Below are 9611 nucleotides of genomic sequence, written 5' to 3'. Positions count from 1 at the left end.
AGCTAAGACATTAACGCATTGCTAATACCAGTACAAGTTATATATACACACAAGCATTTTATAAGCTGATAAAGTGCAGTGAGATATTGTCATATGTAACCACTAACTTTCTAGTACCTATGATCAAAGACCCTGTTGCAATTTCCTATGGATATTTTACTGTATTTTAGCTGGCACATTGTCACAGAAATTGTAGTTCCAATGTACATGTGAAGATTTCAGTGATTCTAAACAAGTATGTTTACTACTGTTTCATTATAGAATGTGGGGAACATAAGTTTTTCCAACAAAAGTTTTGCAATTTTACCTCCTTTTTTAACATAAAGAATTCATACATGTGCCAAAAAACTGCCCACATCTCCGTGCCCAGATTTCTCCGCTATTTCGTGTATTTGTTTTGAAAAATGACCTTACATCCAATATTATGACAAGACACACAAATGTCCAGTCAGACAGCTTTTTAATTAATTTCTTCAATTTGTGCAGTTTTTATCATTTTAAATAGTCAGGTCACAAAGAGGAAAAGTTTTGCAAGGTTATTGTACTTCAGTCACACTAATTGGGTAATTTCTATATATGAAGTCCTGAGAATGTGCCAAACAAGACCATTTCAAGAAGACATTTATAGATCCACTAATACCATAAGATAATATAGAAAAAGGTATGACATGGTCAAAAATGAGGACAAGATGATAAGAGGAGTAGCAACTTAAGAGATGAGCAAAACTTCCAGACAGTTATTTGCACTTCCAGTTTACCTTTAGATACACGAGTAGAGAATAAAATTACAGAAAACATCACATTGAAGAAGTAACCAGCTGTTTCAAAGAGTAGAGATATGAAAAAAATATGTAATTGCAAATTAACCTACTTGTATTTATCTAATGTATCTCGGTAGGATAGCATTAGCAGGATATTTTTAATAGATTGAGATATTTAAAAATACCAATAATAAAAGATGGATTTTGCCTGAGATAGCCTACTCTCTTTGGAATGAGTTTCCTGGCCTTGCTTTTTCCATAGATCTCCCAGGTCTTACTTGGGAATGAATTTATTAGCAAGTAACATTATAAGAATTTGGGTTCTTACTTGCAGTAATGATAGGTCTTTCCTGTTTAAACGTAGCCCTTAAAGCTTAGAAAAAATTCTTTTATAATTTTGGAGGGACAAGTGTAACAAAACATGAGCTCTTCTAGCTCTAGTGTCTTTGATTTAATCCTGCTTTGATAACATGCTACAAATAGAATAACACCTAAACTACAGTTAATGTGACAATGAAGTTTCCGGGTTCTAACTTAGACAAATGGAGAATAAACCCACAGATAAATAAATTCTATTATCTACAAAACATGGACTACTTCAGTCATAAGTAACACCACTGAAGTAATTAGAGAGTTGCTTCTGGAAAATCATTAGTTTTCATACACTTTAAAGATTATTTTTGGAAAAGACCATTATGTTAACAGTCTGTTTTGCTCTCCAGTAGGCTGTGGTATTTCCACAGAGAGTCTCAGCTTTAGCATCTCACGATCGGTGAGAGTCCAGTCTTGATTTTGTTCAGTGGGTTTAGTTCATATAGTGTAAGAACAGGTATTTTGAAGAGTTTTATCGTTTGATTGATTGAAAAATTTTTGAAAGCTTCTAGCATTTACCTGGTTCAAACTCTCAGCACTCCCATCCAACAAGCAGATGGCAATAAAAAACATGGCCTAAGCATATCTTCACCCTGGTAGCTCCAGTTTCCACCCCCACAGTTGGTTTTAGACTAGATATTGTGGTCAAGGTTCAGCTGAGGCTAATAGCCAGGAAGAATTTTGTCCTTTCCGCTGCTGGTTCCTTAATCAACACCAGGTACAATCAATCTTTAGCCTAGCAATTTCTATTCAATACTTTACCAGGTTGTATCTTTTCATTCCAGCCATGGCTGTAGTCTGTGAAAGACACACTGTAGAGGGGTATTGGAAACATCAGGAGGGTAACAGAGCACCTGGCACCATAAGGTAAGAAAAAGCAAGGTCAAGAAAACAGAAAAGAACTTATCACTCCAGAATGTAAAGTCACTTATCAGGGCAACATCAGGAAGCAAAAAAAACCCAATAGCATACAAGTCATAGAATTCAGGACCACAATTACACAAGACAGTTGTTGGGTCAAAGTCAAACCCTTGGCAATGCAGTCTAGAGACATGATAAAAAGCCACAGGTAATAAAATCCCTTTATATGAAGCCTCAGTAAGGCAACCTACTTACAAAAAAAAATTTACCCAGGCCCCAGCTCATCAGCTTGCAGAAACTGCAGAGGTAGCTGCAGGCTTGCCAAAGCCTCGTGGTAATTCTGGAACTGGCTCAGATTAACATGAACGCCTTAAAACTGATCTGGTTCCATGATTGCCTGACTCTTATTCCTATTAGCCATCCCTGACCGATGCATTTATACTGTAATCTTGCATAACCTCAGACAGGGTCTCCTCTGGAAACAAGAATTTGCTTTTTCCTATTTATTCTCCCACTGACACCTACTGTATTGAAAAACAATTTTAGCTTGAGTGCATATTTTTCTGCCTGTGATCTGAGTTCCTATAGAAAGTCTGATCTTTTTTGTGTATTACTTTCTTGCATCTGATGATTTCAGAATACTTAGCCAAGCAAGTAGGTACTTCAGAAAGAATTGTCACACGAAAACAGATGTTCTGACAAAAAAACCAGTGCAAAGATCCTAATGATTTTTGATTAATGACTTGAATTTTCCATCTACATAAACAACTCTTACTTTTAAGACTATGAACTAATACACCCTCTGGTTATGCTTGACATTACACGTCTTAAAAGAATACATTTACAAGGTTGATTTGTTTGTTGTTTTTTTTTTTACTTGACTACATTGGTACATTCCTATATATTACATTCCTATTTACTAAAACCCCAGTTTTGTACACGATCTGAATGGAGGATCCTGCACTAAGGAGTTGCAGGGAAGGCCTCTGTCTGGAGAGGCTGGGGCTGCCCTGTGCTGGACACAGCAAGTTCCAGAGACCTCTGCAACAGCCCCACTGCAGGACATGCCTGAGCCCCAGGGTGGTGCATTGGGGAAAACATATGTGAAAAATACCACGTAGTGAGAGGAGGAGAGAACAAAAATAGTGAGGAAACACTCTGAAAATCTCGAGGTCAGAGAAGAAGGAGGCACGCCAGGAGCCAGAGCAAAGATTCTCTTCCAGCCTGTGGAGAGGACCCCATGACAGGGCTAGCAGAGATTTCCTCAGGGAACTGTGGCCTCTGGAAGGACAGACATTGAAGCAGGGAAAAAGTATGAGGAGTAGGAGTAGCAGAGAGAAGCTGTTACAGACTGACTGCAGCCCCCACCTCCCTGTGCTTTTCCAGGGGCAGAATTGGGCAGAGGAGTGGGAAGAGAGGTTGAGAATGAAGACATAAACATAAGCCTGGGAGAGAGGGAGGAAAGATATTTTAATGTTTATCTTTGATTCTTACCACCCAAACCTCTTTTACTTGGAAAAAATTTAAATTACTTTTACTCACATCAAGTCTGTTTTGCCTCTGACAGTAACTGGTAATTGATCTCCCTGCCTTTGTCTCGACTCACAAGCTTTCTTATCATACTTTCTCTTCCTGTCCTGTTGAGGAGGAATGGTGAGTGACCAGGTGGGAGTTTGGCCTTTAACCAAGGTTAAACCACGAAGCACATGTACTAAGTTCCCCTTTAGGGACCAGGAAACTAAATAACTTATTGTGAATACTAAACGAAGTTTTCAACCATCAGATCCATGTTGTAGACTCAACTTGCTAAAAAACTCAAAGAAATTTTTTCATACTTTTTGTCAAGAAACAAATTAACAAAGGTTTTCAGTTCTGTTTTTTAAGCATAAAAAACCCTGATAACATCATTTTTGTCTGTTTCTGAGTCTAAGATCAATAGATCATTTCAGTTTCACTGAGTCTAAAATGTATACGGAAAGCTCCTTTGAACAGTATGGGAGTGCTTTTCTCAATATTGCCTAAAGTTACTTTAGAAAAAAAGTATTTGGAGTTCCATGGGATTGGATCCAGAGAGTGCTGTCTTTTAATGAGGGAATATTCTTCACCAGCATATATTACCTTATTGAATAATTATTTTTAAAATTTTGCATGAGTTATGATAATGTCTTCCAGCAATTAAAAAAAAAATTGTCTTCTTCTCTAGATTTATTTAGCTTAAAATATGTACCATTTAAGAAAGCATAACTGCATGTATACAATACTTATTTATGTTATGAATCATCTGTCACATATTTGGAAGGTTTATCTGTTATCAAGACAAGAGACATCCTACCCAAAGTGTGCTAATTTGACAGAAGTATGTTCCTGATTATCAGCTAAATAAGTTTTTCCTTTAAGGTTCTCAACTTTCATTTGATTATTCATTCAACATAGTTTTTACTTTCCTTGATAAATCATAAAATCTTAAAAAAGAAGAAAGAAGTCACTGTTAATGTTTAAATTCACTGAACAATTCTACCACGGATTGCACTATGACATTTTTACAATGTAATTTAACAGTGAAAATTATAAACAGAGAACTAATTTTTATAGATATGACTCCCCCTATTTTATTCCTTAAGTTTTTTTCATCTTATAAAGTGGTTTATTTTGTCAGGCACTCACATTTTCTTGGTTCTCATTAAGAGGTGAAGAAACATGAATCTTTTCCAATTGAGATATCTAGCCATTAGAATAACATAAACATGTATTTAAATAAACAAAGAAAACACTACTAGAAAATACTAAAATGGCAAAAGTTGCCATTTTAACAGTGGCAGATTTAGGTTTTTGCAAAGCATTTCCAATCCTTAGTAATAACTATATGCCTTCCAGCTATAGAAAATAATGATGTTCTTAGGTTTAGAAAATATATAAAATTTTTTTTCAAGCATAATTCATTTTCATTTGAGGACCACCTGGAGGACTAATACAGAAAAGAACAGTTCCAGTCTTTAGACTGTGCTGGTCATTACAGTAGGAGAACTTAAATAAGTAATGTACATACTTGTCAACATCTGAAAGGCAAAGATGCATGCCTATTCTGGAAACATAACACAATTCAGAAGGAAAACACACATTTGCTAGCTTCTAGACTTTAATTCCAGCTTAATTTGTATTAAATGAGATTTAGATTCTGCGTTACTTACACATTTCAGTTCATTAGATCTGCCTTTATGCAGTTGCTTTATATCATGTTTTTATTTGGTTATTTTCCAATAAAGATATCAGTACATACAGTACTGTATTTTTATTATCTGTGTAATGGACAAAGCTTTGAAAAGATCAGTTAAACTGAAAAATTCACAGTCTTGTGAAGTTACTTATGATGTGTCTAATTTTAACTCCATAAGCCTCAATAAAGTTCATTGAAGCTGTCTAGAAATGATTAGTAATGAAAGAAATTATGATGTTGGAAAGTCATATCTGAGAGAATAATCTATAAGGCATACTTAAATGCTCACGATGAGCAGAAGATCTAAACAAATGGTGAGGCTACCAAAATAAGGAAAGGATATCTAGTAATCTATGACTATGTCAGCAAAGGCTGCATCCACATGGCTCATAGACCTATTTTAAAATTGAGAACATCAATATCCAAATTTAAGTGTCCCACCATCTTGTGGGATCATCAAATCTATCGAAACAAGGGATATGTACTATGTACAATATGGAAAAACTTAATAACAGAGAAGAAGACATAGTGTGTCACAGTCCGATCTTTTAAATATCGCCACATCACTGAATTCTTTTGTTATCTGTATTTAAGTTGAATTTCCTTACATACATTGCTTTCCTCTTGTATGATGGCTGTTTCAAAACCTCCTTTCTCCTCATTATACAGTAATCTATACTTTATACTGTTTTATTCTGACATCTTTTTTGTTCTAACAGCACCTTCAGTATTAGTCTCTCTTTCAGCACAGGCTTAAAGAAAACACTCAACTTCTCTCTCAGTGTTTTGATAGCTCTTCAATGTTTGTTAAATCCACCATTGTTTAGATCTTCACAAATAAGCTGTGTCTCTGCCTTTTCACAACTACTACCTCCCCCTCCAGAAAAGATGGTCTGACTTGCTCAAGTGAAGTCTAATCATTGCCTTGCACAATAATTTGTTTGATTTTAAACATTGCAATGACAAAAAAATTGCATTTTTTTTTGTTCTTAATTCCTCTTATTTCTTTAGCTGTGGTTTATCATGTCTTCCATTTTCCTATATCCTTAGTTATCCATAATTGCTGTTCTAGTAAGGTATGTCTCTTGGAGACAGTCCTGTGCAGGGCTAAGACTTGGACCTGATAATCCTTGTGAGTCCTTCCAACTCAGCATATTCTATGGTTCTGTTATTTTTGGTGCTTCTAATACTTAAAAAAAACTCAGACCAAAACAAAAAAACAACCAAAAAAAACCCAAAAAAACCAACCAAACAAAACCCTCTATCATGTTAAATAAATGCAACAGTCAACATACAACAACTACTTAATATTGACACTTTAATAAAAGGATTGAACAGCCATCTTTGGGGATTCTTACCTATTTGACCTTCTACCTGTCCATCCTATTTTGTAAAGAGAAAAGACAAAGAAAAGCAAAAGTTATATTAGGGTTGAGATTGCTTTTATTTCTAGAGATCAGTCATGTGAGATGAATTAAAATAAATAAATAAAGGTACTTTCTCCAATATGATGAAAAAACCCTCAGGTTCTCAGAATTCAGTTTTATTCATCTAACTCCTATAGTACAGGGACACCAAAATAAAATTTAATTAAGATCAAAAATGTATACAGATGATACTACCATTACTAAATAAACAGACTGCAATTCTTAGTCTCAGAGGAAAAAAGATAAAATACAGCGGCACCTTTTTACTCTTTTATAATCAGCTTTAAAAATATAAAATTCAGTATTTGAATTCCTTATAGTGATTAATACATTCATACCGATTTTCTGCTTCTTCCTTGCAGATACATTGCAGCAATGAGTCTATTATTGTTCGTTTGACTAACTGCACATCCAGCTATTACAGATCACTTTGAAGCTTTCATAAAGTGTGAGAGAGAACATTCTTTTTAAGTACTTTCAGTGCCTGCCAATTTGATAAATACATGCATTTACTGTCATAAATACATGCAAGGTTTAGAAAATGAGGGATATTATAAAATGTGTTCCTACATTTTTACAATTTTTTGACAGTTTTACTCAAGGTATATGTGTCAGAGTGTGACTGAGGCGTGTTACACAGCTAATGGTTCCTAGAGAAACAATACTTATTAACCTTAAGTATTTTCAAAAAAATACAAGTCCATGCTTTTAAGAATGAGATGGAATATTCATGTACTTTCTGTAGAATAAAAATTTATTATACGACTTGTATTTTCGCTGGTGTAAAAGCAGATGACACCCTCATTTGCAGTTACTTAATCTCAACTTTGAACAGTCTGTTGCATTAAAGTAAATGTGTGTGCTTCTTTTTTCCCAAATTACCTTTAGTTCTTTTTCATTCCTCAGTCATACTTTTGTCTTGATATTCAATATGCTCCTGGCACAAGGCCATTCTCAATTCCCTAGTTCTGAAGGGAGAAAATAATTCAGTGTCACACGTGTTTTCTCAATAAGGGTATTTGATTTTACCCATTCACTACTAATATTGAGGTTATTTTGTCAGCTTGTTTTTGCTTCTTCACTTTTCTGGCTTCGCATTTGGTAGAAAGTGAAATCAAGACATAAAATGAACAAGTTTCTACCAATTTGGAATTATTTTTTTTTCCTGATATGAGAGGCAGACTGATGAAGTGTAAAGCAAAAAGTTTTAAAAAAAATTATAATGTTATTCAAATTAGAAGATAATCAAACTTTAAAAAAAGTTTTTTAAAAAATATGTTATTCAAATTAGAAGATAATCAAGCTTTAAAAAAAGAAAGCAATTGTTATTTTTGTGATTGAGGAGCAGACCTAATTTGTAAAATGGCAGTAAATGGCTTTTGCTAGAAAGCTACTTTGTTCTGTCTTGCAGGTAACACTGATCTAAGGTCAGTGATTTCAGAAACTTCTAGTATCCAAGTTGAAAGACCCAAGACCTTTATACTGCATTTCTCAACTGAAAATTCTGGCTGTTATGAGTGAAAATAGGTACATTCCTTATGGTCCTCTGTTGCTGCCAAGTATTTGGCACCGTTGCCATGTAGTACTCTACGGAGAAAGCAGTTTCTAGGTTTTTTTCCTTTTATTTTCATATTTCCATAAAAAAAATTTAGAGAAAAATTTTCTTCCTTTTCTTCCCTCTCAGTACTTACATAAAAAAATATTATTTCCAAGTCAATTATGAAATTTCATTACTGTTCAAACATGTAGTTAATCATGGATAAAAATGGCTTAAAAGGATTTTTCTTAATTTACAGTCAGTTCAAACAATTCCTTGAGAGATTTGTTGACATATATATCTGCAAATGGGAAATAAACATATTTTTAAAATAAATAAATAAGATCAAGTCTACATCTAAAATTTACAAAAGCTTAGTAATTATAGTGTCATGACATCAGTTTGGTCCATAGCCCACATGTGGTGCTTTGATATTGAAGTGCATAAAGTTAACAGATGAGAAGAAAGACTGCCTGGTGTTTGGAGAGTCTTGAAAATATCTCCACCTGGTAGGAAATGTGAGGGACAAACTATTCCTTTTCAGAATGACTTACCTTGATTTAGTGTTTTAAAGTGTGAGCTTTAATTAAAAGAAAAAAACTTGAATGACTAATTGCCATTGACACCTAAATATGTTCTTACTGAGTAAATAACTGACTAAAAACAACTTTTAAAAAAACACCTATTTCTTACAGCATTCCAAGGAATTGAATGCATCTCCCAGCAGGAGTTGATGTTTTAATGATATAACACCATGCCTCCTATAAAGAAGCCTGATGTCAGGAAGCATTGTAGGAAAAATAATTTGTCAAGACTTGAAAAGCACAGCACCAATAGATTCAGATAGTCTGACTTCCACTTTAAGGCAAGATTTACTTTCTTCCAGATCAATTGAGCTTCTGTTAATCACTTTTTTTAGCAAGACAAAATCAGAACCAACCTTTTAATGATACAGGAGTGCTCGTTTCATTACTGTGTTCAAGTAATACAGAATACACCTCCAGCCCAGACTTGAAAATAAAGTGAAAGTGCATTTAGTTTTGTGTTGTGCATGTATATATAATTATATAATATTAATAAGTGTCCAGTTGCAATGGAATCTTTTTTGATAATTTTTTCAGTTCCACTTTAGTTTACAGTACCCAGTAAACATCCTTGTTTATCAAGCAGTTCAAACATCGAAAAAATTAGTATGTCCACATTTACAACGGACATGCACATAGTTAAAAATAGTGTGGAGGCTGCACACTGTTATTCTGATCTGCTCTGATTGGCTCAGGGATACGGGGAGTGGGGGCTATGGTCAGTTCATCATACATTGTTCCTGTTGCTGCTCAGGGAGGAGAATCCTTCCCCTGGTCCCCATGGGATCCCTCCCACAGAAGACAGTCCTTCACAAACTTCTCCAGTGTGAGTCCATCCCATGGACAACAGATCTC

General features: G+C 34.6%; 1 long non-coding RNA gene across 1 annotated transcript; it reads right to left on the bottom strand.

Moving 5' to 3' along the window:
- Window positions 1-6565: 6565 nt before the first annotated feature.
- LOC113947378 lies at window positions 6566-9181 on the bottom strand. Its single transcript, XR_003527697.1, has 3 exons — window positions 9113-9181; window positions 7518-7603; window positions 6566-6591 (listed from the first exon to the last, which is right to left on the bottom strand). It is a non-coding gene; the product is annotated as an uncharacterized LOC113947378 (long non-coding RNA).
- Window positions 9182-9611: the final 430 nt, after the last annotated feature.

Source organism: Corapipo altera, unplaced genomic scaffold, assembly GCF_003945725.1.
Source record: "Corapipo altera isolate COAL_440 unplaced genomic scaffold, ASM394572v1 24b, whole genome shotgun sequence".
Classification (NCBI taxonomy): Eukaryota; Metazoa; Chordata; class Aves; order Passeriformes; family Pipridae; genus Corapipo; species Corapipo altera.
The sequence above is the reverse complement of the archived record's forward strand: the minus strand, read 5'-3'. Positions and strand labels throughout refer to the sequence as shown.